The sequence below is a fragment of the Acinonyx jubatus genome, chromosome A1 (genome assembly GCF_027475565.1).
Source record: "Acinonyx jubatus isolate Ajub_Pintada_27869175 chromosome A1, VMU_Ajub_asm_v1.0, whole genome shotgun sequence".
NCBI lineage: Eukaryota > Metazoa > Chordata > Mammalia > Carnivora > Felidae > Acinonyx > Acinonyx jubatus.
In genome coordinates this window covers 47,846,286-47,872,202 of record NC_069380.1, presented here as the reverse complement: position 1 = coordinate 47,872,202, position 25,917 = coordinate 47,846,286, and the positions used below count along the sequence as shown (strand labels likewise).

At 38.0% G+C, this 25,917-nt stretch overlaps 1 protein-coding gene across 11 annotated transcripts in view; it reads left to right on the top strand.

Moving 5' to 3' along the window:
* Positions 1–25,917, top strand: part of KLF12 (KLF transcription factor 12) — a 436,782-nt gene that overhangs the window by 86,184 nt on the left and 324,681 nt on the right. The window contains exon 1 of one of the 11 annotated variants that reach the window (XM_053216452.1): positions 5,402–8,411. The exons of the other annotated variants lie outside the window; for them this stretch is intronic. The gene's annotated coding sequence lies outside the window, so the exon portion shown is untranslated. Of the gene's footprint in view, positions 1–5,401; positions 8,412–25,917 lie in introns of those variants that run through there. 11 annotated transcript variants of the gene reach the window in all.

The following is a 25,917-nucleotide window of genomic DNA, read 5'->3' as shown; positions in this document are numbered from 1 at the left end:
GGCATTTAGTTACTCATTTTGTGGATACAGAATTAGAGATCCCAAATAGTACTGCTTGGTAGAGGCAGAGGGTAAAAGCATGTGTAGTCGGACTGTAGAATAAGAGGCCTTATTTCTGGGTGGTTTTCCTTTCATTCCTTTGCAGTTTGTGGACTGATAGGTTTTTCTCTTTCACTGATCTTTTTGTGAGGTAGTTTATTTTCCCCGGGCACTCTGATGAGTCATTTATCTGAGGGCAAAGTATAAGAAGGTTTTTTATTAATGTTTTGACTGGAGAAGTTATTCATTTATTGACCACATCTTTTTTTTTTCATTTTGCCAAAAAGGCATAGAAATGAAATATGATCTGCTGAAAAGTATTGTGTATTGAATAAGAATGGATGCAGAATTCCTTATAAGATTGTCTATAAACATAGAACACTTAAGGAGTGTTTAATGGATATAATGTTCTCCCACTCTCTTCTTTCAGCCTAAACAGCTGTGAGGACTTGCCAAATTTATTATAACTAGATCCATTGCCCAGTTTTTACAATTTTAGTCTTTATTGAAGACATAAATATTGCCTTGAATAGAGAAATACAAACCTTCCTCAAGGAACTCTTCCTAAGAGAAAATCTAAACCCACAATGTCTTTGTACAGTATCTAGTGCTTGTATTTCTTTGCATTAATTAATTACTCAGTGCTCTTTAGATAAGGGAGCTGGGTAGCTTTTGCTAGTTGTCATGGTTGAGGACCAAGACACTCATATAATTAGAATTTACTATATTTTAGTAAAGTATCAAGAATCACTGAAACCATCACAAAAACCAAGAGTGTACGTATGTACACACACACCCATACCCACACACCCACACCCCCCCACATCCCCCCCCCCCCCCCCACACACACAGGTAAATTTACATTTTCCCAGCGGTAACTGCTCTGTGTTTATCGGGAAGTTGGAAGGATTTTTGTAGTTGTCTCTGTTTCATTGCTCCTGTGTCTTCGCAGAATGGCCCTCGATCAAGCTACTGTAAATTATCATTTCCTTGTCCTCCTTCCCCACACCCGTATTTAGCCATCGCTAAACATATTCTATTCTTTTGAAGCATTTGGGTGCATTAATTTTTGATGTTTGAAATGGTTTAATCTGTCAAAAAATGAGGGTCTTAATTTTATTTTCCTTCTGGCCATTAGTGGGATAATTAGAAAAGCTTGAGCAGCACTAGACCCTTATTTCATCCAATCTTTCAAGTTTATAGACTTAATGAAAAAATAATATTTCATGAAGGAAATCTCAGTTTAACCTTGCAGAGAGGTTTTTCATTCAATTAGTCAGACGTTACTTATCATGCATGGAATCTTATTTACCTTTCTTCCTTCTTTTGTTGTTTTTTTAATTTGGATAATCTTGAGAAAGATCTTGACCAATCTTTGCTGCTTTCTTGAATCTCTGATTCGTATTTTACTCTTTTTCTTCTTACTTTGCCGTGTCTCCTGACATACCCATGTACTAGAAAGTCTTCCTGCCAGTGGAGATCATTGTGCTGTCTCAGGTTTAATTTGTGCCTCAGTTAATGCTTTGCTCATATTCATTTAAATGCTTTATGAGTTCCTGTTCTGTGAAGCACAGATCTTATCTGTTTGATTGAATGACACATCGCAAATATTTAATGTTACATATTTATGAGGTCCATCTGAATTATTTTATTACTCTTTTGGACATACTTATCAGGTCTTATTTAATTGATGTTAAGACTCAGCAATCCATTAAGTCTTTCAGTCAATTCAAGCTCTGGCTGGTAACTAGGATTCATAGAAACCTACCTCCAACATTGTTCAACATAGCTGAATCAAAACAGAGATCCTGTGCTGGGTTTGCTTCTTTTGAGCAATCTTTGAGACTTCCTGACCTTTTGGTATCATTGTTACAGTAAAAACATGGAATATTGCCTGGCAGGGAGAGATGCTACCAGGTCAGATCCATTTTCAGAATTGGGTCCTTATGCTGCTAATTGCACGTGACAGCTTATCTATTAAGAATTAACCAGTAGATAATCTCATTCTAAATATTTAAGTAAGTTATGAATAAACTATTACGTTACAGAAAATAATAATAGCAAACACTTACATGGCACTAACTTAGCACATACATGTTTTATATGAGGAAGATACAATGTTACAATCTTTATTTTGCATATGATGAAATTACAGTGCAGAAAATTTATATACCTTGCATATATTCACACAATAACATGTGTGGAGGCATGATTGGACCAGGGCATTCTGACTCAAGGCTGAAAAACTACTGTTTTGCCCTGTGGACTTCCTACCTCACTTTTGGGATATGTATGTATATACGTGTGTCACTGAGCGATCTGAGGAATTCTGTTACTGTATCTTTGAATTTGGATCCTTTTTCATGAGGTTGAGCTCTGGATACTGGTGATTTTGATAATGAAGGTTAGGAAATCACGGTTGCCGTAATCAGCTGAACTACTGAAGTCCCTGTCCTCCTACTTATCAAAACATTAGCCCCGTTTATATAGTGCTTGCATTTGAGAATAAGTCGGTATTTTAACATGAATATTCAAGGTCAGTCCCATTTGATACATGTTTATTTATTCCTCTGTGTACAGTGCCCCAGCTGAGGCACAGTACTCACAAAAGAGCAATTAAGATATATCCTTGACCTGGGTGTGACAAGGGCAATCTTACCCTTACATAAATACTTCCATAATAAATAGTTAGGCGAAGGAACAACACTGCAAGGCTTATGAATCATACGAAGCATACTGTGGGGGTTCATAGATTAGGTAGAGTTAGGTTTCTTTGAGGAGGTTGCTTTAGAGCTCATTTGTAAAGATGAGATTTCTTTTAGATATCAGGTGGGAGGAACAGTGTGAGCAAAGGGTGCTATAAGAAGGAAAGGTGTGCCAAAGTAGTATGAGTATGTTTGTTGGGTAAGATGTGTATGTGGCAGGGGATAACATTCGAGATGCGGTTTGCGTTGTTTTAATTTTTTTTTAGTGTTTATTTTTGGGAGAGAGAGAGAGAGAGATTGAGCAAGCAAGCTGGGGAGGGGCAGAGAGAGGGAGACACACAACTAGAAGCAGGTTCCAGGCTCCAAGCTGTCAGCACAGAGCCCGATGCGGGGCTTGAACCCACGAACCATGAGATCATGATCCAAGCAGAAGTCGGATGTTTAAGCGGCCAAGCCACCCAAGCACCCCAAGATGCAGTTTGCGTTGTATTGCGGATTTTATTTAATGCCATTCTGGACGTGGTGGCAGTGCAAATAGAAAAGAAGGGCTCAATTTGAGAGTCATTTTCAGAACCTACAGGACTTGGCAACTCGCAAATGGGAAAGATCTGGGTGGAAGAGGTGGGGTCAAGGATGATGTCAAGCTTTCAAAAAAATGTCGGGAGAGGGTGAAGGGAAATCAAAAGAGCAGGTTTTTGTTCTGGTCTGCTTTGCTGAGGCAAGGATTGTTAGATACTCGGCATGAACCGTTTTTGACTATCTCAGTCATCTGTTAGAAACCTGGGTTGTATGACTTAATATTGTACGTAGTGTGTGTTTAGGCAGAGAGGGCAGCTCTCAAAGAAATTGTGGAGAAAACGCTTATTAATAACCATAGCGTTGTTATGTAGTGCAGTCAGTGTATCTAAATGAGGTACTCAGAGTGTCTCTTATTCATCGTAAGTGGTTTGAAAACAAGGGAGAGAAGTTGTAGGCATACTGATATTAGCACTGAGTTCATAGTACTGGAAATTGATTTTATTCCCGAAACTGTTCTTGCTTGGTAAGCTCCTGAGGTTCTGGAATCTGACCTGATCCAGGATTGTAGGCGTCCAGTGTATCTACTCAGGCATCAGTTGTTTCCCAGGAGTGGTGGGTGGTACAGAGCATGGGGCCTACCTTTCCCTTTTCCTTATAGGTGTTCTCCATGATAGCAGGAAGCCTGTCGACTCTGGATGACCTTTGAATTTTTAGCATTTGGCACTATGCCTGGTACATGGTAGACTCAAAAAAAAATAATAATAATAATAAGTGAAGTGATGATAAGTTGTTCCCATAGTCTGCGACAGATTAAGTTTTCACAGACGTGATATTCTAATGGCCTTTTTTTTAAGGCAAAGTTTATATGAAGGTACCTATATGTCTGGTTTACCATTTATTTATTTTAATATATGAATTCTTTCAACCACAGTGTCTGTTTAGCACCACACTCAGGTTTTGACATTATTGAGTTTGGGTTTTGAACAAGCCATATACTACATTCCTTATATATCAATAGTGGTAAGGCACAGTTTTATATTGAATTTCTGGACGGTAGGTTCTCTGTGAACGTTTTGGGGAATTACAGGGTGTTGCTGTGTGTAAACTGACAGTTTCACGTGTAATATTTCCATCTTTGCCTCCTTCCTTAAGTCCAGTGATCATCCAAGCTAAGTCCAAAGATATATGTAGAATTTTCATCTTTATCTTAATGGTATTACGTTCTTGAAACCTAACATTGGTCCTTTATTTTTTTCATTTTTGCCTATTTCCAAAAGTAATATTTTTGTAATAAATCTTCAGTAAAGCTAAAGCCTAATAATAGCATTATTTTCTTATTTTTAAGTTTTTTACAGAATTATGTTTTCCTATGTCACATTTTTCAGATACAACATTAGAAGTGTGGGGGAACCTCAGGATCTGATTACACCAACTTGGCAGAAAGATTGACACATTTAAAGTGAAGTATTGAAATACCGTTAATTCAGAATTAATCAGAATCAGAAAGAAAGTATCTCTTAAATAAAAGATCATATTAATTTAAAATGGAGTTGTCTGCTTTTACAAAACTTGTCCAGGGACACACAAAACATAGAAAGTGAATCCATGGCTGTAGTTTGAAAAATAGTAACCTCTATTCCAGGTGAATGTTCTTTCATTAGTTACAGATGTTGAAATTTGAGTATCAAGGGGCACCTGGGTGGCTCAGTTGGTTAAGCATCCAACTCTTGATTTCAGCTTAGGTCACGAGCTCACGGTTCTGGCCCCAAGTCAGGCTCTGCACTGGGTGTGGAGCCTGTTTGAGACTCTCTCCTTTTCCCTCCGCCCCTCCCCTGCTTGTTCTCTCTCTTTCTCTCAAAAAAATAAAAATAAAAAATATCAAGCATTCTTTCTTCTCCTGGGAGGCTACCCTCCCTCAGTTCCACATGCTTTAAACTAAGCTGTAAATTTTCCTTGAACAATTTTAATAACATCTCAAAGATGTATCTCAAAAAGGAATTGAAAAGAAACATTGAGGTTTTGAAGTCAAACACCACCCCCTTTCTTATGAAAGTATTTACCTTATTGTAACTGAATGTTCTTTGCTCTTAAGATAGAAATACCTTCAGGAAAAACTTCTCTTAAGGGTTGAGATTTTTAATGATGTCAACCTTAATTAATATGACCATTTTGTACTGACCATACATAATCATTTATTTCATGAAAGGAACTGTGATTGGCAAATACATTTGCTTTCATGTCAAGCTTGACTATGATCTGGACCAATTACAGACCATTATGTGTCTTCTTTGTATGGAGCACCATTGTAACCTTCGCTTTCCTTTGTACACAACTTTCTTGGTGGATATCTGGGCTGTGAATTCCTAGAGATCAAGGAATATAATCATTTTAGTGTTTGTAGCTCCAGAATGTAGAGCAGTGCCAAGCAATAGTATATGCTTAATAAATGTTGGTTGAATGAATACATGCCTGACTAAATGTATGTATGTATGTATGTATGTATAGCAAACAGTGTTTGCAACTGACAGGCTTTCTTCTCAAAAAATTTTATTTTTAAGTAATTATAAGTTCACAGGAATTCTCCCCCAATCCACCCCTAAATACAGGGTGATCTCATATCTTTTCACCCGGTTTCCCCCACTGGTTGGTTGCATCTTGTGGGACTGTATTGTGGTATCCGAGCCAAGATATTGGTACAATCTGCAGAGCTTATTAGACTCTGGCAGTTTTACATGCGCTTATTTATGTGTGCGTATGTGTATAGTTCGTGCAGTTTTGTCACAGGTATTCATGTAACCATCACCACAGTCAAGGTACAGAATGGTTCCGTCTCTGTCACGCTTGCTTGTGCTACCCTTATTGGCTACCCCTGCCCCCAACAGGTTTTTAATAGTGCTGACTTTGTGCCTTACATTTGCTTATGCCTTAACTACGGCCTATAAGAGAATTGTGTTTCCGTTCGGGAAAAGAGAACAACAGGGATAGCATTCGTGACTATTCCCCAGTCCCTGGGTCATTCCTCACCCATGACTAGTTTACACATTTTCTGTTTTAAAGAAACATTACCTTAAAGTTGGCTTCTCCATAATTGTGAACTGTCAACATTATCATAATGTTGTTCTCCTTAGTTGGGACCTAGAGACCACAGGACCTATTCATTACCAAGAAAATGCATGAGGTTGCAAAATGTAAATAGAATGCTAAAAATGGGGGTCTGCAGTGTTAATGAGTTAAATATTGGCAAGTGCGTCTTAGGAAATGATTTTAAGAGAAGTTGATGCATTCTCATGTGCAATGAATTGGTGTGTCCCGTGGGTTTTGGTTGTGGCGACTGTATGTCTTGTGTGTAATTGAGGCTCTGAGGATGAATGCATGCACTTGGCCTAGGGTTTCTGAATGGGACCTTATGTGTTGAGAGGAAATCCATTCCTTCAGGTGAATTAGCAGGTTGGGTCGCAGATATAACCACACATGTTTATGTAAGTATAAGGACACTTTTGATACAGAAGAAGAAAAACAGATGCTTGTGGAAGTTTTTCTTTTAGGAAGTAGTTTGGGGTTTTGAAAATGAACATCTTTTACTCTCACGTCACAAAGATAAAAATAGACACCATGGCAAAATTGACATCTGGGCTACAAATTCATCGACGCGAGAGCTGTCTTGTCTTGGGAGAGAAGGCACTGTCTCTCCTCTTCCCTTACCTCCTTACTCTTTCACATTTCGTTGTGCTGGAAGATCCCATAAGGGAAGTTTTTGGGGATTTCATCTTTGGGAGGGAAAGGGTCTTTCCCAGCTGTCTGCACTTAACACTTTTCTTCCTTCCTCGCCTCTTCTGCCCCACCCTGCAGCTCCTGCTGGGGCAGAAGCTAACATGAAAAACCTGTTTTGTTAAGAAAGGCCTCCAGGCGCCGCTCCCCTGGTCTTGGGATAGGAAAAATATTGCCACCTCCTCAGGTTTAAAAACCTCCAGCCTACCTTGGGAACGCTGTGTTCCTGTTGGGCGTGTTCTTGTGTTTGTGCCCCATGAGCGGATCTGGGAGCCTGCACGTGGGTGTGGGGGCCCCCGGCTCTGGGGTAGTATCTGGCACGGCCTTTAAAAATAGCTTGTTTTCATTTTTTGGAACATAACCTCGTGTTCCAGTTTACTAAAATCAGTTTATTTAACTCTTACATTAGGCACCGTGGGAAGTTAAAAAAGCTTTTATCTTTGAAGAACTAACAGTCTCTTCAAAGGATTTATCTACAAGTGGGAGAAAAAGAGATTTGCCCATAATGCCAAATAATAGACCATGGAGTATTTAGGTACTGACAGAATACATTGGCAATATGGTCTGAGTGCAATCTGTGAAGATTTAGAGAACGTGCATTTCGAGATGGTTCCTAAGGAGGTGATGCATGCTAGGCATTGAAGAAGGGAGCACTCAGGGAAGCTGGAGGTGGGGTTGGGCTGTGTGCTGGGGCAGCTAATATGTGCCGCCTGGATGAGTGGCACGTATCCTGGGTTCAAGTTCTTCCACTTAGTAGATTTGTTAGTTCAGGTTGAGTCCCTTCCCTGACTGGAAAATCTCTGTCCTACACTAACTTGTGAATACTCAGTGTAATAATGTTTATAAAACAGCTCAGAAAACTGCAAACCCTGTACAGATTTGTGTCACTGTTCTTTGATTACCAGTTTTCGACATCAAATGTTTATATCTTTTGTATATAATTTGAAGCTGCAGAGCATCCGAAAGGATGCTGATATTTACATATTTTTAAGAGCATGAAATGATACAGAAATAACACCGTTCAGGGGGCATCTGGGTGACTCGGTTGGGCATCTGACTTCGGCTCATGTCATGATCTCGCAGTCCGTGAGTTCAAGCCCAGCATCAGGCTCTGTGCTGGCAGCTCAGAGCCCGGAGCCTGCTTCTGGTTCTGACTCTCCCTCTCTGTCTGCCCCTCCCCTGCTTACACTCTGTCCCTCTGTCTCTGTCTCTCTCAAAAATAAACATTTAAAAAAAAAAAAAAGGTAACACAATTCCGATCATTCTAGGATGAAATATATATTCCCTTTTCAGCCTATCCGGAATGAATTTTTAGAATGACCATGAGCCTCTTCAGCTTTTCTGAAACTGTGTGAGGAAGAGTGGTTACTTCCAAAGCAGGTCTGTATGCCAGCTTTGTTTGGTTTCAATCTGACTTTCCATTTTTGTTAGAAAAATAAACACATGTACACAAACGAGACAAACTCCCCTTCCTCCCTTGAGCACCTATTCACGTGTCCTGCAGTGAGGATCAAAAATGGTCATCTCTGCTGTGGGTCAGGGAATCAAATTAACAAAATAAATGTATCTTTTCCAACTGAGGTCTGCTACAGAATAAAGGGGAAAATTCTGAGCGCTTTATAATAGGCACCTTGTGAGGCCATTTTCCCTGAGGAAGTAATTTGAGTACAGATGTAAAGTAAGCTGTGGGATAAATAGGCCTGGAAAGCAGAACAGAGGTTGATGGACTGGGATAAAAGTTAATTGCTAAAAATATGAAGCCAGCGTATATGATGTGCCTTTTTATAGTATTCTCCTCTGGAAGCTTAGATAAAGCCGCTTCTATATCATCCTTAATACAGTGGTTTGGCTCAGCATTATGCTTTGTCCAACCTGAGATATTTTCAGAAATAATACTCTAAGATTTCAAATACATCTCCCTAAATACTTTGCCTCATAAAAACTGAATCAGAGTAATATATAAAAGGTACTAAAATAAGATTTAGGTGATTACCTTTATAAATCTTGTATGGAGAAGAAATTTCTAAAAAGTGACACCAAATCCATAAATCGTAAATTAGAAATAGATATATTTGACTAAAACATTAAGCTCATCTGTATAATAAATATTTGGTAAATTTAAATGACAAGCTATAAACTGGGAAAAAAACACTTTCCAATATATGTGACAATGAAAATTGCATATATAAATTTTTTTTTATTTTTTTAAGTTTATTTATTTTGAGAGAGAGAGTGCAAGCATGTGAGCAGGGAGGAGACAGAGAGAGAGAGAGAGGGAGAGAGAGAATCCCAAGCAGTCTCCACACTGACAGTGTGTATCCTGACATGGGGCTCCAACTCAGGAACAGTGACGTCATGACCTGAGTTGGGATCAAGAATTGGACGCTTAACAGACTCAGCCAGCCAGGTACCCTGAAAATTTCAAAAAATTTTTTTTAAAGACAAATCTTTTTTAATGTTTATTTTTGAGAGAGAATGAGCGCGTGCATGAGTGGGAGAAGGGCTGAGAGAGAAGGAGACACAGAATCTGAAGCAGGCTCCAGGCTCTGAGCTGGCAGCACAGAGCCCGATGCGGGGCTTGAACTCACAAGTGGTGAGATCGTGACCTGAGCCGAAGTCAGACACTTAACCGACTGAGCCACCCAGGCGCCCCTTTGAAAATTTCATATTTTTAAGGAAGAAACCTCTTAACGAGAATAAGGCAGCTGCCCCAGTATAAAGATGGGAAAAGACCTAAACAGGGATTTCACAAAAGAAGACATACAAATGGCCAGTAAACCAATGAATTGATGTTGAGTCTTACTGGTAGTCCAGGAAGTACAAATTAGAACCATTTTTTTCTGCTGTTCGAATGCGTAAATTTAAGAGATGGCCTTTCCAGATGTTGGGGAAGCTATGGTAAATATGCATGTATGTGCACTTTTGAAGCATGTTGTAAACTTCTACTTTCCTGTGGAAGTATATATAAACATTTAAAATGTGAGTAACCTTTGGACCAAAAGTTCTATTTCTAGGAATTTATTCCAAAACTATAATTATGAATATGTGCAAAGAATTGGCTACAGTTACGTCCACAGAGTATTGTTGTCAGTAAACATTGTGAAGCAAGCAAAATGTCCAATAAATAAATATGGTACATTGATGGTACATTGAAGGTACATTGAAGGAACACTGGTCTGCTGTTGAAAACAAAATCTTGGGGTACCTGGCTGGCTCAGTCAGCAAAGCATGTGACTCTTGATCGTGGGGTTGTAAGTTCAAGCCCCAGGTTGGGTGGAGAGTTTACTTAAAAAAAAAAAAATACTGAATTTATTGATGGGCAAGTTAGTGAAGTATTTTCAGTTCAAGGAAGCAGATTACCAAGTGGCATTAATATCAGGGATATACAATTGATCCTTGAACAACATAGGTTTAGGGGCAGCAATGCCCTGTGCAATTGAAAATCCACATATAACTTTTGAGTCCCCCAAAACTTAACTGCTAATAGCATATTGTTGACTGGAAACCTTCCTGATAATATAAGCAGTCAATTAACACAAACTTTGTACGTTATACGTATTCTATACCTTATTCTTACACTAAAGTAAGCTAGAGAAAAGAAAATGTTATTAAGAAAACTGTGAGAGGAAACGCATGTGTGGTACTGTATTTATTGAAAGGAAATGTGTGTGTAGTGTGTGTGTGTGTGTGTGTGTGTAAGTGGACCCATGCTGTCCAAACCCATATTGCTCAAGGGTCAACTGTGTAACAACATTGAAAATCTGTACGTTGGATACTTTGCCAAGTGCTTTACATGGATTATCTCATTTAATAATCACAACATTGCTCTGAGTCAATAGTATTGGCCCCATTTTACAGATGAGTTAACAGAAGCATCAGGAGGCTAAATACTGCAGGTCACACCAATAGGGAGAGTGGAGCCACGACTTAAGAGTAGCTGCTGGAATTTGTACTTTTGTATATGTGTATACATGTAAGAAAGGGCATATACCAAATATGGTAACATTGCTTACTCTTTGCTACTACTATTTCAAGTGGTTTTGATTTTCTTTTTTATACTTCTAGGCATTCTTTGAAGGTTTTAGAATATGCACATTGTATTTTTCCAATCAGAAAAAGAGGGCAAAACTTTTTTAATGTTTGCATTATACAATAAATAGTAATTTTTAGAAGGGCTGGCAGTGCTAGTTTTATTTTGTGTCGTGTGTGTCAAGTTTTACTCAACGAAGAAGAGATAAGAAAAATATTTGAATGGTTAGCATATATAGTTGGCACTTTTAGTAACAGGGCATTGCAGTCTAGGAAATTAGTAAATGATGTTTTCTGAGGCATTATTTAGGGTTGATACAAAAAGTTGAGGTTTTTTTTTTTTTTTTTTTTTACAATTTTTTTTATGTTTATTTTTGAGAGAGAGAGAGTGAGTCACAGAATCTGAAGCAGGTTCTAGGCTCTGAGCTGTCAGCACAGAGCCTGATGTGGGGCTCAAACTCGCAAACTGTGAGATCGTGACCTGAGCCGAAGTCGGATGCTTAACCGACTGAGCCACCCAGGCGCACCACAAAAAGTTGAGTTTTAAAGAATAAAAACAATGGAACATTAAACATATATCATATTTAAAATTCAGATATTTTTTTGGAAAACCAAAAAAGAAAAAGTGTCCATATAAACGTAGTTCTATTTTTATCAATAAGCTATCAAGTATTTACTGAATGCCAAGAATTTTCCAGGGATAAAGAAGTGTCAGATGCAGAATTAACAGTCTTGTTGTGGAAACAAAACTTCAGACCTAGGTAATCCATATTTATGACAGTATAATCAGGAAGTAAATTATAAGCTTTGGTGAACATACTGAAGAAGTAGGTCTGAGTTGGAAGGGTGGGGCTGTTTATAAGATGGATAAGGTTGAACAATACTCAGGTGAAATATGTCGGGACATGGAGAAAGTAAGCATTGAGTTGACCCTGAACACTGGATAGGTGGTAGCCGAGGGTGGCAAATGGCAGGATCCAGAATAGCCCAATGGGAACAGGCAGTTAGTTCAGTCATCGTCAGCTAGGAGTCATGGGCAGTACAGTCAGCTGGTGAAGCATTTCTGCAGAAAATTTGACAGATTAAAAAAGTTTGTTTCAAGACCTTCTCTAAGGCTTAATGATACTGGTTTTCCAAAAGTTTCTCTTCAGTTATATAGATACATTAAGGGAAAGTCCTTCACTCAAGAAGAGTCCATGTTGAACAGGTTTGAAAGTTCCTGTTACACATCACAGGGTTTTCTTTTTAGTTTTCAAACTGTATTTTTAAAATATATTAAAAGTGTTTTGTGGATTTTATGGAAGAAATAAGGAAACTGATCAGTTTGATTGGGGTTCTGCACACTTGTGAACAGAATTCTGATTAAGAAAGTCTGGTCTTGATGGACCCTTGGACATCATTTTGTTTGACTTCCCACCTCAGTAAGGAGATTACTTGGCTCATAAGCCTCCCCAAAGGTGATCGATTATTTACAACTATTTGCCTGAAGTAATGACTAGAAAGAGGAAGATGAGTTTGTTGCTTAGCCCAGCATTTAAAGTAGATTTTTTTAATCTGTGGAAATATGTGTATTTATAACCAAATAAAAAATTTCAAAGCACACTTTTTTTAAATAAGATTTGTGCTTATTGGAAAACAATCATGTGGAATACTAAATTACCAGTTAAGTAATTTAATCTTGAAAATGCTTTTTAAAAAATCTTCTAATCTTTTACTGCAACATGGAAGAACATATTTAAATCTCTTAAATTGATCGCCCAAATTGAATATTGCTTTTTTTTGTCAGTGACTTTATATGTATTTTAGTTAATTTTGTTAAGTAACATATATGTCACCTGATTTTTTGGTATGACTGTAAAAATAGTATATATTAAGTAATATCGCTTATATTCTACTGATACTATTTTGGTATTTTATTGTTGTTTTAATGTTCGCTTTATAGATGAAAGAAAATTACATCCGTGACTCAACAGGTAGCATATTAAAGATCTGTACAAAAAGTAATAAATTCTGCCTTGGTAGAGGATCACACTTCTTTTACAGCAATGATTTAAATCAAACTGATTATTTTTATTAATGAATGTTTGTGTGCCTCACACAAGTAGATTATTACCAGTAACATATACACATTCTGTAAGTAAACTAAAAGAGACCTATGATTATTGTTTCTCATAAACCTAGAAAAAAGATTAATCCAGTTCTCTGTACTGGAGATCCCCCCTGTCAAACTGAATTTTATACTCTGATTGATACTCAATATGCCGTGTATCGTAGGCACAACTGGTCATTTAGAACAAAGTAGAACACACCATGTCAGTATTTTTTGAATGTTAGTTTAATGAACGAAGCCATTCAAACAAAAGAAATTCCAGGAATGAATTTTAAGTCACATACAGTAGGAACTACAACAGCATCGCTGGACTGATTGAGTAAATAAGGAGAATTAGTTATGGAAGGCATTCTGCAGAAAGTGAGCAAGAATTTTGAGAGAGCATAAAGGTGGAGGTTGGTGGACCAGAGAAAGTTTCCCTCTGGAAGGAATGGCGGACTGTGGAGTCTATGAACACATGAAGACTTGAACTCTCCCTAATCCTTTGTAGTTCCAGGAGGTAGCATAGTGCCTTGTACATGTTGGTACTCAGTTCTTCCCTTCTCCTTCTTCCTTTACTCCTTCTTCTCCTTTTTACTAAATATAGTGCTTTCACATATTGTAAGGGTAGAAAGTAGATTTTAACAACTTAAAGTACAATATAGCAGTTCAAAATTTAATTTGGAATTGCGGAGAGTGAAGTTGAGTCCTGCCTTAATCACGTGCTTCTATCTTTGTAATGTTAGGCAAGACTTTTACCTTCAAATTATAGTTTGCTCATCTGTAAGGTGGTCTAACAAGAGTACCTATATCCAGACTTGGGACTTTAATGAGACAAATCTTGCAAAAGCCTTTAGTACTGTGTTAGCTTAAATGTTGCCCCCAAAGAAAAGAGAGGTGGGGTTATGGGGGGGGTGCTACTTTTGTGGTTTCCATTAACATATAAATGTATTCTTGATGGTCTGCCCTAAGTTTCTAAGATGTGATGCTAAGTGGCTTGAATGTTATCTGTAGAATATGATTATTTTCTTTAGTTTATATGGATTGGAAGTGGGCCAGATAAAGGGAGGGGGTGGGAGGTGAGTAAATGACAGCCAGGTTTTGTTCTCGAACAGTGGAGCTCTTTGGACTTTTTATCTCTTCTTCATGCAGATGTTTTAAAATTTTGGTAAGGGCCATCTTTTTGTTGTTGTTGTTAAGGGCCATCTTAAGGGAGGGTGAGATATCCTTGTGCTAATGAAAGGAATTGGTATTTCACTGGACACAAAGATACAGAGTGGAAGCAGGTAGAGGAAATATGAGGCAATAATATGGCAGGGAAATCCTACAGTGCTGGGCAAGCACTGTCTACTACTCTCAGTTCTTCTCCAGTGACTTCTTTTCAGAAGAAGTCACTTGTATGCTTTATCCCAAAGAAGCATCCCTTCGATCTTCAGTGGACTCCTGTTGGTAATCTCCTCTTTTGTTTTTGGTTTTCCAGTAAGCCCTCCAGCATCCTGGATAAAGCAAATGCACCCTCTCTTCCACTGTTCAGCCCTGCCTGGGGTTCATTCTAGTGCCAGGTCCAGATCTCTGAGGGCATCAGTTTCTTTGGGTGATTCAAGACAAATAACGACTTAAAGCATTTAATGTAATATAAAAACGTCTGTGGAGTTTTGCGGAGAAAATTCAGATCTATTTTTGAGAACGTACAGCATTCCAAATCACTTTGACCCCTCCGTGGATGACTCAGGGTCTATCTGCAGCACCTTCCTTCCTTTCCATGCTTTTCCACCCACTGCCTTTCCCGCTTGGCCCTGGTTGTGCATTTAAGTGTGGCCGAGAGCTAAGACTTGGTGAGCCGTGCTTTTAGGAAATAAAGTTACAGAACTGAACTCATAGGGAACTGCATGTTTTACTTAGGAAGGGAGCTATCTGCCCAGGAGATAGTTGGAAGGTGCTGTTAACATTGGAATGCAAGGCCCTTCCTAGAGGCTCAGACTCAGCTGGTGCATAGATGAGACATGTGCATAGAAAACTACTTGGGAACAAATAGTAGGAATGATACTGGGTACCCGAGATGCCCACATCCATGAATAGGTCTTCCTACATACTTATAAATCTCGAGTGGCTTCCACACTAAATAAAAAAATAAAAAGCATATCTGACCCAGTATATTCTGGTGAATTATTCATGACGTAGCTATGTCTGACCTAAGGGGAAATATGATCAGCAGACGTGCCTGTATTAATTTTATGATTTTGAAGATAAAGTTTCTATGTAGTTGGAAACACTTAATAGGAAACACATTGAAGATGATATAGATGACCAATCATGGTGAAATTTTTTGTCCTCTATATAGTTAAGCAATTCTTCCATTGTTAAGAGCTGATTAAAAATAAACTGAGGAAAGCAAATCTAGTGGGATTATATAAAGAAATATAAATAAAAGTCCTGGTTTTATGTGGTTTATAAGTTGTTGTTTTTTTTTTATTATTATTTTTCTTTTCAGCTATGGAGAAAGTAAGCAAGAAAGGATCAGAACTTGATTCAAGTCCCAGGTTCACCCTGTATTTTTGGTTGGATGTCCTCCATGTAACCTTGGACAAGTTTTATTTCCTATGGGACATTCAGTTTCCTCATCTAAAAAGTGCAGTTACTAAGAGCATCTAGTTAGTAGTCTTGTATGAAGTGGTAACTGGGTAAAACATTTAGCAAGGTGTCTGGAAATCAGTACTCAGGGAATGTTAACTACTACTAATGTTAGTGAAAATTGTGAACTCCTTTTTTATATGTCATCTATTATTGCGGGTTATTTCTCTAGAGTTTTGTAATTGGTCATGTAACTTACGTTCCTTTTAAAAAATTTTTGAGGGGTACCTGGGTGGCTTAGTCGATTAAGCATCTAACTCCTGATTGACTCAGGTGACTCAGTCATGATCATGACTCAGGTCATGATCTCACAGTTCATGGGTTCTGGCCCCACATCGGGCTCAGCACTGACAGCATGAAGCCTGCTTGGGATTCTTTCGTTCCCTCTCTCTGTCTCTCTGTGCCCCTCCCCAGCTCATGCTTGCTCTCTCTCTCAAAATAAACAAATAAACTTAAAAAAAAATTGAAAATGTTCTCACTTTATTTTATATATATAAAATAAGCTTATATAATGATGTGATTCTCATATACGTTGTAATTCTCTGCAGCACCTAGCACAGTGCTTTCTAAATTCCTGTTAAGGTGAGGACTAATTGAACATTTTAAAATCTTGATGCATTTCTACGTAAGAACCATGTTTGTTGTATTATTTATCATATTAAGACAAATTCTAGGAGTGACCTTATTAATCTTTATATTCTTTTCACTAAACGTTGCTATCTGAAATCGATTAATATATTTTTTTTATTACTTTTTAAAGTTTATTTTGAGAGAAAGTGTGTGTGCTCGCAAGCAGGGGAGGGGCAGAGAGAGAGAGAGAGAGAGAGTGAGAGTGAGAGAGAGAGAGAGAAAGAGAATCCCAAGCAGGCACTGAGCTGTCAGTGTGGAGCTCAATGTGTGAGGCTTGATCTCATAACTGTGAGATAATGACCTGAGCTAAAATCAAGAGTCACATGCTTAACTGACTGAGCCACCAGGCACCCCTATTAATATTTAAAACTAATATTAGGAAATATGCTCACAAAAATTTATATTGTATCTCTAGTTTCTTAGGAAAACATTACAAAGTTTTATCAGTAATGCAAATTAAGACGGGGAAAAGCTTTATGCAGAACACCACACTACACTTAACAAATGTTTTCATATATTTTATTAATTCTTCTTCATATGCAGGTCATTTTTACTTAATACTGCTTTTTTCCTATTTTTATTGATTGTAGCTTATAAATGGCAACATAATAGTCTTATTACATTGATTTACCATAATTGGCCATTTCCTTTTCATGACCTGGTTCTAGTTTTTAGGTTACAAATAGCGTTTCAATGAGCTTTTTACACATGCGGTTTTTCCTTCCTTTTTTTTTTAAGGGAGGAAAGAGGATTAATTCAGGAATGTTACTAGTGTGTCAAAGACTGTCAACTATTTTGATTCTTGAAACATAAGTGCTTGTAAAAGGGTTCTGGGTAGTTGGTGTTGCCAGAGGCAACCTAGGAATAAGGTCGTTTCTATCACTTCCTATCAATGGATGTAATGGGCATTAGTTTTAAATTGGCTGATTTAATTGATTCCAAGTGATATCTCACTTTTTCTTATTTCTTTACAAAGGACAGATAAATTTTAAAGTCCTTGAAGTTTAAAAACAAAACAAAAACCAGCCTTTAAAAATTCATTTCCGGCTTATAGATCCAATTACTGATTGTTTGACTTAATGTAACGTTTACTTTAAATTCTTATTATCTAAAGCTCCAGTCACCAAATGAAGAATTGGAAACCGCTGTTTTGGTTTTATGGGCATTTAAAAATAGCCTTAGGGGATCTTTATCTTGAGTTTTACTATTAAAACCAAATATACAGAGTTTTTCTCCTTAGCTTGCTTTGCCTTTTACCTAAGTTGTAGGAGGACAGATCTTAAGTATTTACCTCTCCTCTCAAGCTTCTCCCCTCCCCAGCCCCAAAGGGTGGACTTGGTAAATGAATGTACATAATGGAGTAAGGGAATTTCCTTGAGATGCATAATTAGATGGAGAAAAAGGGGGGTGAGGGTGGTAAAGAGGAGAGTGTGAGAGCTTAAGAGAGAGAGAGAAAAAAAAAGCGCATTAGGGAGGAAGCCCTGAAAGTATGAAGGGAATAGATTTGCTTTGAGTTTCCATTGCCTTCAGACTTCTTGGCATATTCCTCTGTTAGCTGAGAGAAAAGCTATCCTTAGGTTTACTGATACACAGTTGATTTGTATTTTTGGTCAAACTAATTTTCCATCTCTTTGCCATTGCCCATTTCTTTGGTGATTCTTGATTCCATTTTATTTTCAAGTAAAGCCCTGACTTGCTTGTTCTGTCTGCTCTGCTGTGGATGCAGTCTCAGCCCCCGTAGCTTCCCCTCCGTGTGAATTTGCACTTCGGTGTGGCACTGTTTCCTGTCAGAAACCCAAGGCAGGCCCCTGACATTTCTAGGTGGCGATTCACACAGGAAAGAACCTGACAAGTTTCACAGGGCACCTGACTTCATTGTGGGACAAGCTGATCAACATGGTGCACAAATGGGTCCCTCCTTTCTACACCGTTTGGCCTCCCGTGGGTCCTAGAGTGGTTAGGAAATTTAAAAGTTGCGTATCCCAGAAAACAAATGACAGAAGATTAGAATTGATGTTTAGATTTACTTGGATAGAAACCAGGGTGAATGATAGTGATATTTGCTTCCAGGTCAAGTGAACATAAAATTTACTGTTTCAGCCATTTTCTTTGTATGTGTTATTTATTTGGCAGGTTCCAGCTTTCCATATTGTGCAAAGCACTTTTCTAAATATTGGAAATTCAAAGATGAGTAAGACCTGATACTTGTCCTCCAACAGCAAAAGTAGAGTTAAATCTGTGTATTTTCACATGACTGTGTCTAACTTGGAAATATGTGCAAGTATATGTAAGTTACAGAGATGTAAACCATTCCTTCCCTATTTTATAAACACATCAACCTTTAAATCTCTCTTTATTTTTATTTTTTAATTGTGGTAAAATATACATGACATAAAATGGACCTTTTAGCCATTTTTAGTGTCTAAGGCGATTCTTATTCACTATGTGATTTAAGCTTCAAGGAGAATTATATGAAGTTTAATTTAAAAAAGCGTGAAGCTAAAAAAGAAGTTGATTTGCAAATCTTTCACTTTTTTTTTTTTGGAATTAAAATAACTGGTTTTCTTTCCTCTTCCGCCTTTCTTTATTTTTTACACATATATTTTGGTAGTTGAACAGATAGTTCCTTTAAACCTGTTTTTCCTCTAATGTCAAAATCATTTCTTCTTTTTCCTTAAAGTCTTAAAGATAGTTTTTTAAGCTGCATTTGCAATCCATGTGTAATCATTTATAATAATTTTATAAAAATAAAAATATGAAATTGACATTTGTCGAAATGTTTCATTTGACAGTTATTAATAAAGTCATGTTTTGAATAAGGGTACCCAAACTTCAGCTGTTTTACTGGGACCATTTTAGCAAATCTAAATTATTTAAGGGAGTCACATTTGCATTTTTCCAAATACTATTTTCTTTCCTATCATGGGGACTCTGGAAGACTGATTATATGTGGCAGTAATCAAATTGGATGCCTGATGTGCATACTTGATGTCTTCATTTAACTGTTTATCTGTAGACATTTGTTTATCTCCTCACATCAGTCCAGTGCATTTCATTGCCTTATTCATTGCTTATTGATTGATGATATAATCTACATTATTTTGTAGTTATGACAATGACTGTTTATGAAAAGGCAGAGCATGAATTTGTGTGATTCTCAATTCCCTGGTATCTTTCATGCTCAGTATATGTTAGTAAATTATTAGGGGTTACATAACCACGTGGCAATGAAATACCAGAACCTTTGCAGCTACTTAGACTATTCATGGATTTTTTTTTAACCTATGAAGAAACTGAAATGTCCAACGTGTGTAATTTACTAATGTTTATAGCCTGTTAGTTGTGCAATTAAGAACCGACTTTGAAGCTATAGCAGTAGATGGGGCATCGGATGGATTTGGATCCTTCCTCTGGGTAGGTCAGCAGCACAGATTATTCTTCTTGGAAAATAGAAGTAGTTGGGATGGAATGACATTTGCATAAAGGCACTTCCTTTTGCTGTCTTTGAATTTGTTTTTTTAGACATATGGTTTCAGCTTACTCTAGTTATTAAACTGCTTTCAGCTTCTTGCCAAGTACCAGAGCCAAATTGAACGATTTCCTCACCTGTATTTTAAAACACTGCTGTCAAACTTAGCAAAGGCAAGCAATAGAGATGCCTTCTTGTGTTTTCAGTTTATTTGCATTTGCTCATGACTTCTAAGGTATTTTATCCCAAAGGAGTTTACTTGCTTTTTAACTCTATTATATATATAAGTTGTTACCTGAAAGGGTCTGCAAGAGATCAAAGTAAATGTCAGCCTAGTAAACAGAAGAGATTTTTTTCTCTTCGAGCTATGTTATAAAGGGAGATTTCTTTCACCTTATTTATGCTGAGAACTTAATGTAGTTAGACACTGAGTTATTAAAGTTTGGGAAGAGTCAGGGAGGTGGGTGCTGTTTTGTGTAGAGTCTCAAATATTTGAAATTTATTGAAGCTTAAATAATTTAATCTATAAAAATCTAATTACTTGGGCCTTTTACCAATTTCGTATGTTTTAAACTTTTTATTTTTCTTAACGTATTTTCATTCATAAAAACAAATTTGCCTAAAATAAATAATTTTATCTCTTTAAAGTAGTGTTTAAATGAATAGCACTAACTTGTTTATATTGCCAATTATTTTATAAGATACTTGTAAAGTCAAAGAAGATGAAATACATCTGGAGACCAAAAATTTCATTGGAAACTTTGTACTGCATGTATCGTCTACATGTTCACTCTCTCAAATGCCCATGTACTCTTCCTGCTGTAGGCCAGCTGACTGCTGCTTTTATCACCGGGGCTGTTAGCATATCACAAAGAAATTTTTGAGTTTGACAAAATGATACGTGTATTCGTCTATTGCTTTGGTTATTGGGAAAACAAAAACATCTGTTGCATCTATAGCTAGTGAAAGACAATTAAATGTATAAACCATGAAATGGACACAAGGTGCTAAATCAAGGAGAGTTTACTATCTTGCTGGGTATTGGTTAGAATATGAAGTTGGAATTCAGGAAGTATTTTCTCTGAAATATGGTTGGTGATTAGGTATGAGTTTGTTAGAGATTGTTTATTCTGCAAAGCACATTGCCTCTATAATGGCCCTTTCCCTTTACAATATAGTACTATGATTATAATCTTATATATGACAGTGTATCTATTGGAAAATGCTTGGATTTTTATATGAAAATTTTGGGGCATTGCTATAGCACCGACAGCAGAAATATGAATATAAGAATTTCTAAGCCATAGGGAACTTATTATTTTAAAAGCTGGACATTGGAAGAAGGGTTCCATTGCATTGGTGGTGATAAACTGTTAGGGCTTGAAATCTCTTTCTAGATAAGTCTCTTAGGGACACTCTTGACTCTGACTGTATTTTCTATACCCCTTTTTATTTTCTTTGAGGTTCCTAGAAACTTGGCTAATCTACCTGCTCACTGTCAACAGCTGATGCTTCTTACCTATAGTTGCTATTTCCCCCCTCTTTTCCACTGTACTGGGTTGAACAGTGTCTCTGCACCCAAAATTCATGTCCTTCTTGGAACATCAGAATGTGACCTTATTTGGAAATAGCGTTGTTGCAGATGTAATTAGTTAAGCTGATGTCGTACTGGAGTAGGTTGAGCCCTTAATCCAATATGATCGGTGTCCTTAGAAGAGACATAGACACATAGGGAGAACACCATGTAATGGTGGAGGCAAAGATTGAAGTGACGTGTCTTCAAACCAAGGAACGACAAGGATTTCCGGCAACACCATTAACTAAGATAAAGGCATGGAACACATTCTCCACTAGAGCCTTCAGGGAGAGCATGGCTCTGATTACACCTTGGTTTTGCACTCAAGCCTCTGGAACTGTGAAAGAATAAGCCACTGTGGTTATAAGCCATCTAACTTGTGGTACTTCTTACAGCAGCCCCAGGAATCTCCTCCATCGGCCAATAAGAGGGAAAGTTCAGTCCTGAGTTTCTCTACTACAGGCTTGTTTTTGAGGCAAGTGTTGAATGAAGTAATTTTAATATGTGTTCCTTAAGGGTTAGTACTACTAGAAACAGTATAAAAGTTGAATGTAAAATAGGGAAGGTTATAATAGTTAAAGGAATTCCAAAAAAAAAAAAAAAAAGCTTATGATCAATAGCTCAGAGAACATTGGTTTTTCAGTCTCAGCTTTAGTTTAGTATCAGGGAAAGTGTTTCCGTTCCCTGGAGATTCTAATTTTGTTGCTTTAGGATGGGGTCTGGGCATTTGTATGTTTAAAAGCCTCCCAAGGGAACCTGGGAGTATACAGCTAAGATTGAGAATTAGGTCTAGAGCAGTGGTTCTCAGTTCTGGCTCCACATTAGGATCACTTGGGTGGCTTTTTAAATTTTTTTTTTTTAAGTTTATTTTTGAGATAGTGTGAGTGGGGCAGAGAGAGAAGGAGAGAGATAGAATCCCAAGCAGGCTCCACGCCACCAGCACAGAGCCTGATGCAGGGCTCGAACTTACAAAACTGTGAGATCATGACCTGAGCTGAACCCAAGAGTTAGATGCCTAACCGACTGAGCCACCCAGGTGTCCTGGGTGGCTTTTAAAACCTGTGGCTACCTGAGTGCCAACCCCACAGATTCTCTTGTTATTATAGGTCAGGCATTCAGATGGCTCAGAAGGAGTTTCAGAAGCTCCTAGTGAATTCTAATGTGTAGTTGAAGTCAAGAAATATGGCTCTACAGGTCTTTATGTTCCACTGAATAGGAGGGATACTTAAGATTTAAGACTTTTTGAGGTTGCGTGTGTGTGTGTGTGTGTGTGTGTGTGTGTGTGTTTGCACACGCGCGTGCAGTGGATAGATTTAGATAAAGTTGGTTTCAACAGAACAAATTTATGATCTGATCCTTCCTTCTTCACAATGCATGGCTTCCCTGAACATCTTCGAAAAAGAGGGGGCCAGTGAGGTGTGTGGGGTTGGGTGTGTTGGGGGTTAGAGTTGTCACTAGTGGCTGTATCTGAGTAGGGGTGGGGGTTGGTGTGCTTTTTAGATTTACGTTCTCCCTTTTTTTTATGTACCATTCATTGTCTTTTCTACGACTGGAAAACCAGTCTTGGACCCAGCACATTAAGGAAACAAGAAAGAAAATGTAGAGTTGAAAAAAGTACAGAAGACGAGTGGATTCTACAAAGGGAGAAAACAACGGGAAAAATGTCATCTGGCAGAGGTGGGGACACAGAGAGGTAGTGTAGCCAGGGGGTGGCTATTTAATTAGGACTGTGAGGAGCACCCACCAATTTTGTAGAGAGGTGACTTAATGTGTGTGTATGTGGACATATGTATGTACGGATATTTATCTGGCTAGGGAATAATATTCTTTTGTATGTAGAAATGTGTGCATACAGTAAGTTGTATTCTTTTTTCTGAAATTCTGTCTGTGGTGAATGTCACCATTGTATTTTGTGATGGTTTCATGAAGGTGCGTTCCTCTTGGTCTTGCAATTCACTGTTTTTAACATAGACTTGATATTTGGGTTGTGCTTCTAACGTTGACCGAGAGCTATGTGGTTGTTAATACTTCCAGTGCTTTCTAGCACTATTCCTTTGTGGCCATTTCTTATATAGTGCCAGCGTATTTAAAATATCTGTGAAGACATAAAAACACATCAGATTTAATATAGTTCTATTTCACACGGAAGGTTTGGAATGAATGCCACTGTGTTGACTTTTCATTTAGTGCTGGTTTCCTTGTCAAGTTTGCCTACTTCGCTAGCCTTCCTGTGATCATAACTATGTCCCTTTTTGTTTATTTGTTGGTTTCTAAACTTCACTACTCATCTGGCTGTTCAACTATTTTAGGCCTGTGGTCTGGCTAGTGCTGCCATTAAGGAGACGTCATTACTGGTGAAATTCTTAGAGGTTGGTTTCTATAATTTGCACTTGATGGCTGATTCTTAAACGCAAATAGCATTCGCTATCTAAAGTTCATGTCCTTTATGCACTTTTGCATTATTGTATTTAATTTTCATATGAAACCTTTGAGGTAGATGATAGCACTTATGTTTTATTGGTACAAGTCTGTCACTTGACATTGTAATTTGGAGATAAACAGTGGTGTACTGGTAAACAGTATCTGGAATAAAAAGCCCTGGTTAGTCGCATGTGCTGATTTCCTTGATATAAATACACTGACGATGATGGATTTCAGGCTATAGAAGTGCAGTTATGGGACTGTGTAGAGATGTCTACAGTAAGCTCTCGCGTGCCTGTACTCACCAGCTCTAAGCTCTCTCACTGGATCTTTTTTTCTTTTTTTTTAAAGTTTATTATTATTATTTGGGAGAGAGAGAGCGAGAGCGCATTTGAGTGGGGCAGGGGCAGAGAGAGACAGAGAGACAGAGAGTCCCATTGCGGGGCTCCAGCATGACGTGTTCCGAGATTAAGAGTTGGACACTTGGGAACCTGGATGGCTCAGTTGGTTGAGCGTCCAACTTCGGCTCAGGTTGTGATCTCACAGTTCGTGGGTTCGAGCCATTGGGCTCTGTGCTGATAGCTCAGAGCCTGGATCTTGCTTCGGGTTGCGTCTCCTTCTCTGCCCCTCCCCCACTCATGCTCAGTCTCTGTCTTTCAAAAATAAATAAACTTTAAAAAAAAATGTAAAACAAAGAAGAGTCAGACCCTTAACCGACTGAGCCACCTAGGTGCACCTCTTTCTGGATCTTACACCAAAGCCAGTGTTGTTTCTATTATCCTTTCTTCTTTCTTCCTTCTTTCCCTCCTTGCCTTTTCTCCTTCCTTTTCCTCTCTTTCTCCCTCCTGACATCCCACCCCCCAACCCCTAGTCATTTTACAGAAATCTCCTGTATCACTATCTCAAGAATACCATGTCCTGTTTGTAGCTTCTTCTGCTAAAAGTTTCTTAGAGACGTGGATTTACCATCAACTGTCAACTTTCAGGACCCTTATTTCCTCAGACAGGAGTAGAATTAATAGACTAGGATTTATTATATTAAGTCGTCTCTTTTTTATTCTTGATAAGAACAATGTGAGTATGCTATCAAGTCAAATGCCTGATCATTCCAGATGTGAGTAGCAGTTTTATGACCTTATTAGTAACAAGTCAAAGTGAATATACTCCTGACACTCAACTGATCTTTCTGAGTTTAATTCAAAACACTTTTTTCTTTTCATGCCTCCCTTTTCTCTGCATAGCCTTTCCCTGAAAGCACTTTTTCTCCGAGATAGGATTTGCTTGACACAGCTATGTAGTAGCAGACTTGGAAGGTGCTGGATCTTGATGGTAATGAAAACCCATGAGAATTGTCAGTCATCTTTCTTCACAATTGCGAAGGAAGTGGCAGGTGTTAAAATCTTTTTCCCATTCCATGTTTTGATGGAAAAGTCTAAACACTTGTCTAATCTCCTTCCCCTTCTCTATCTCTACCTGATTATAAATCTCAGAAACATGTGTCTTAGAAAGTTTTCATTTATCCTGCTTCTGGCTCTAACACTGACTTGCTTAAAAATTGGAGTGCATTCTAAATCATTGCATTCTGTCATGTGTCCTACCCGTGCGGAGACCTCCGGTGTGATGTATTAGGCGTCCGTAACGTGCCGCTGCCTTTGTGGGATTTGTCCGGTAGTGATTAGGTACCCATCTTCTTTCGGGACGGGCTGAATGGGAGTAGAGTGCCTGCATCCATCACTGGCAGGGACTGCTTGCCTTTTTGTGTTACTTTGACTATATACAAGTTGCTTTAGCCCACAAGAACTGAGCAGTACAAAAGAAATGCTAAACTTTCTGAAATTCCTTCTTGAAGTTTATGTATGCATGGAAAGATATTTTAGCCAACATAAATATGAGGTTTGTAAGGTCTTTTTTTTACAACCAAATTCCATGTAAGAATGACCTCGTTTTAAAGGCAGGCTGTGTTTTTCTTTTCCAGCATGTCAAACCCCAGTAAGACATGGCCACAGGTCATGGGATTTCCCCCTCAACAGAATGTCATTTT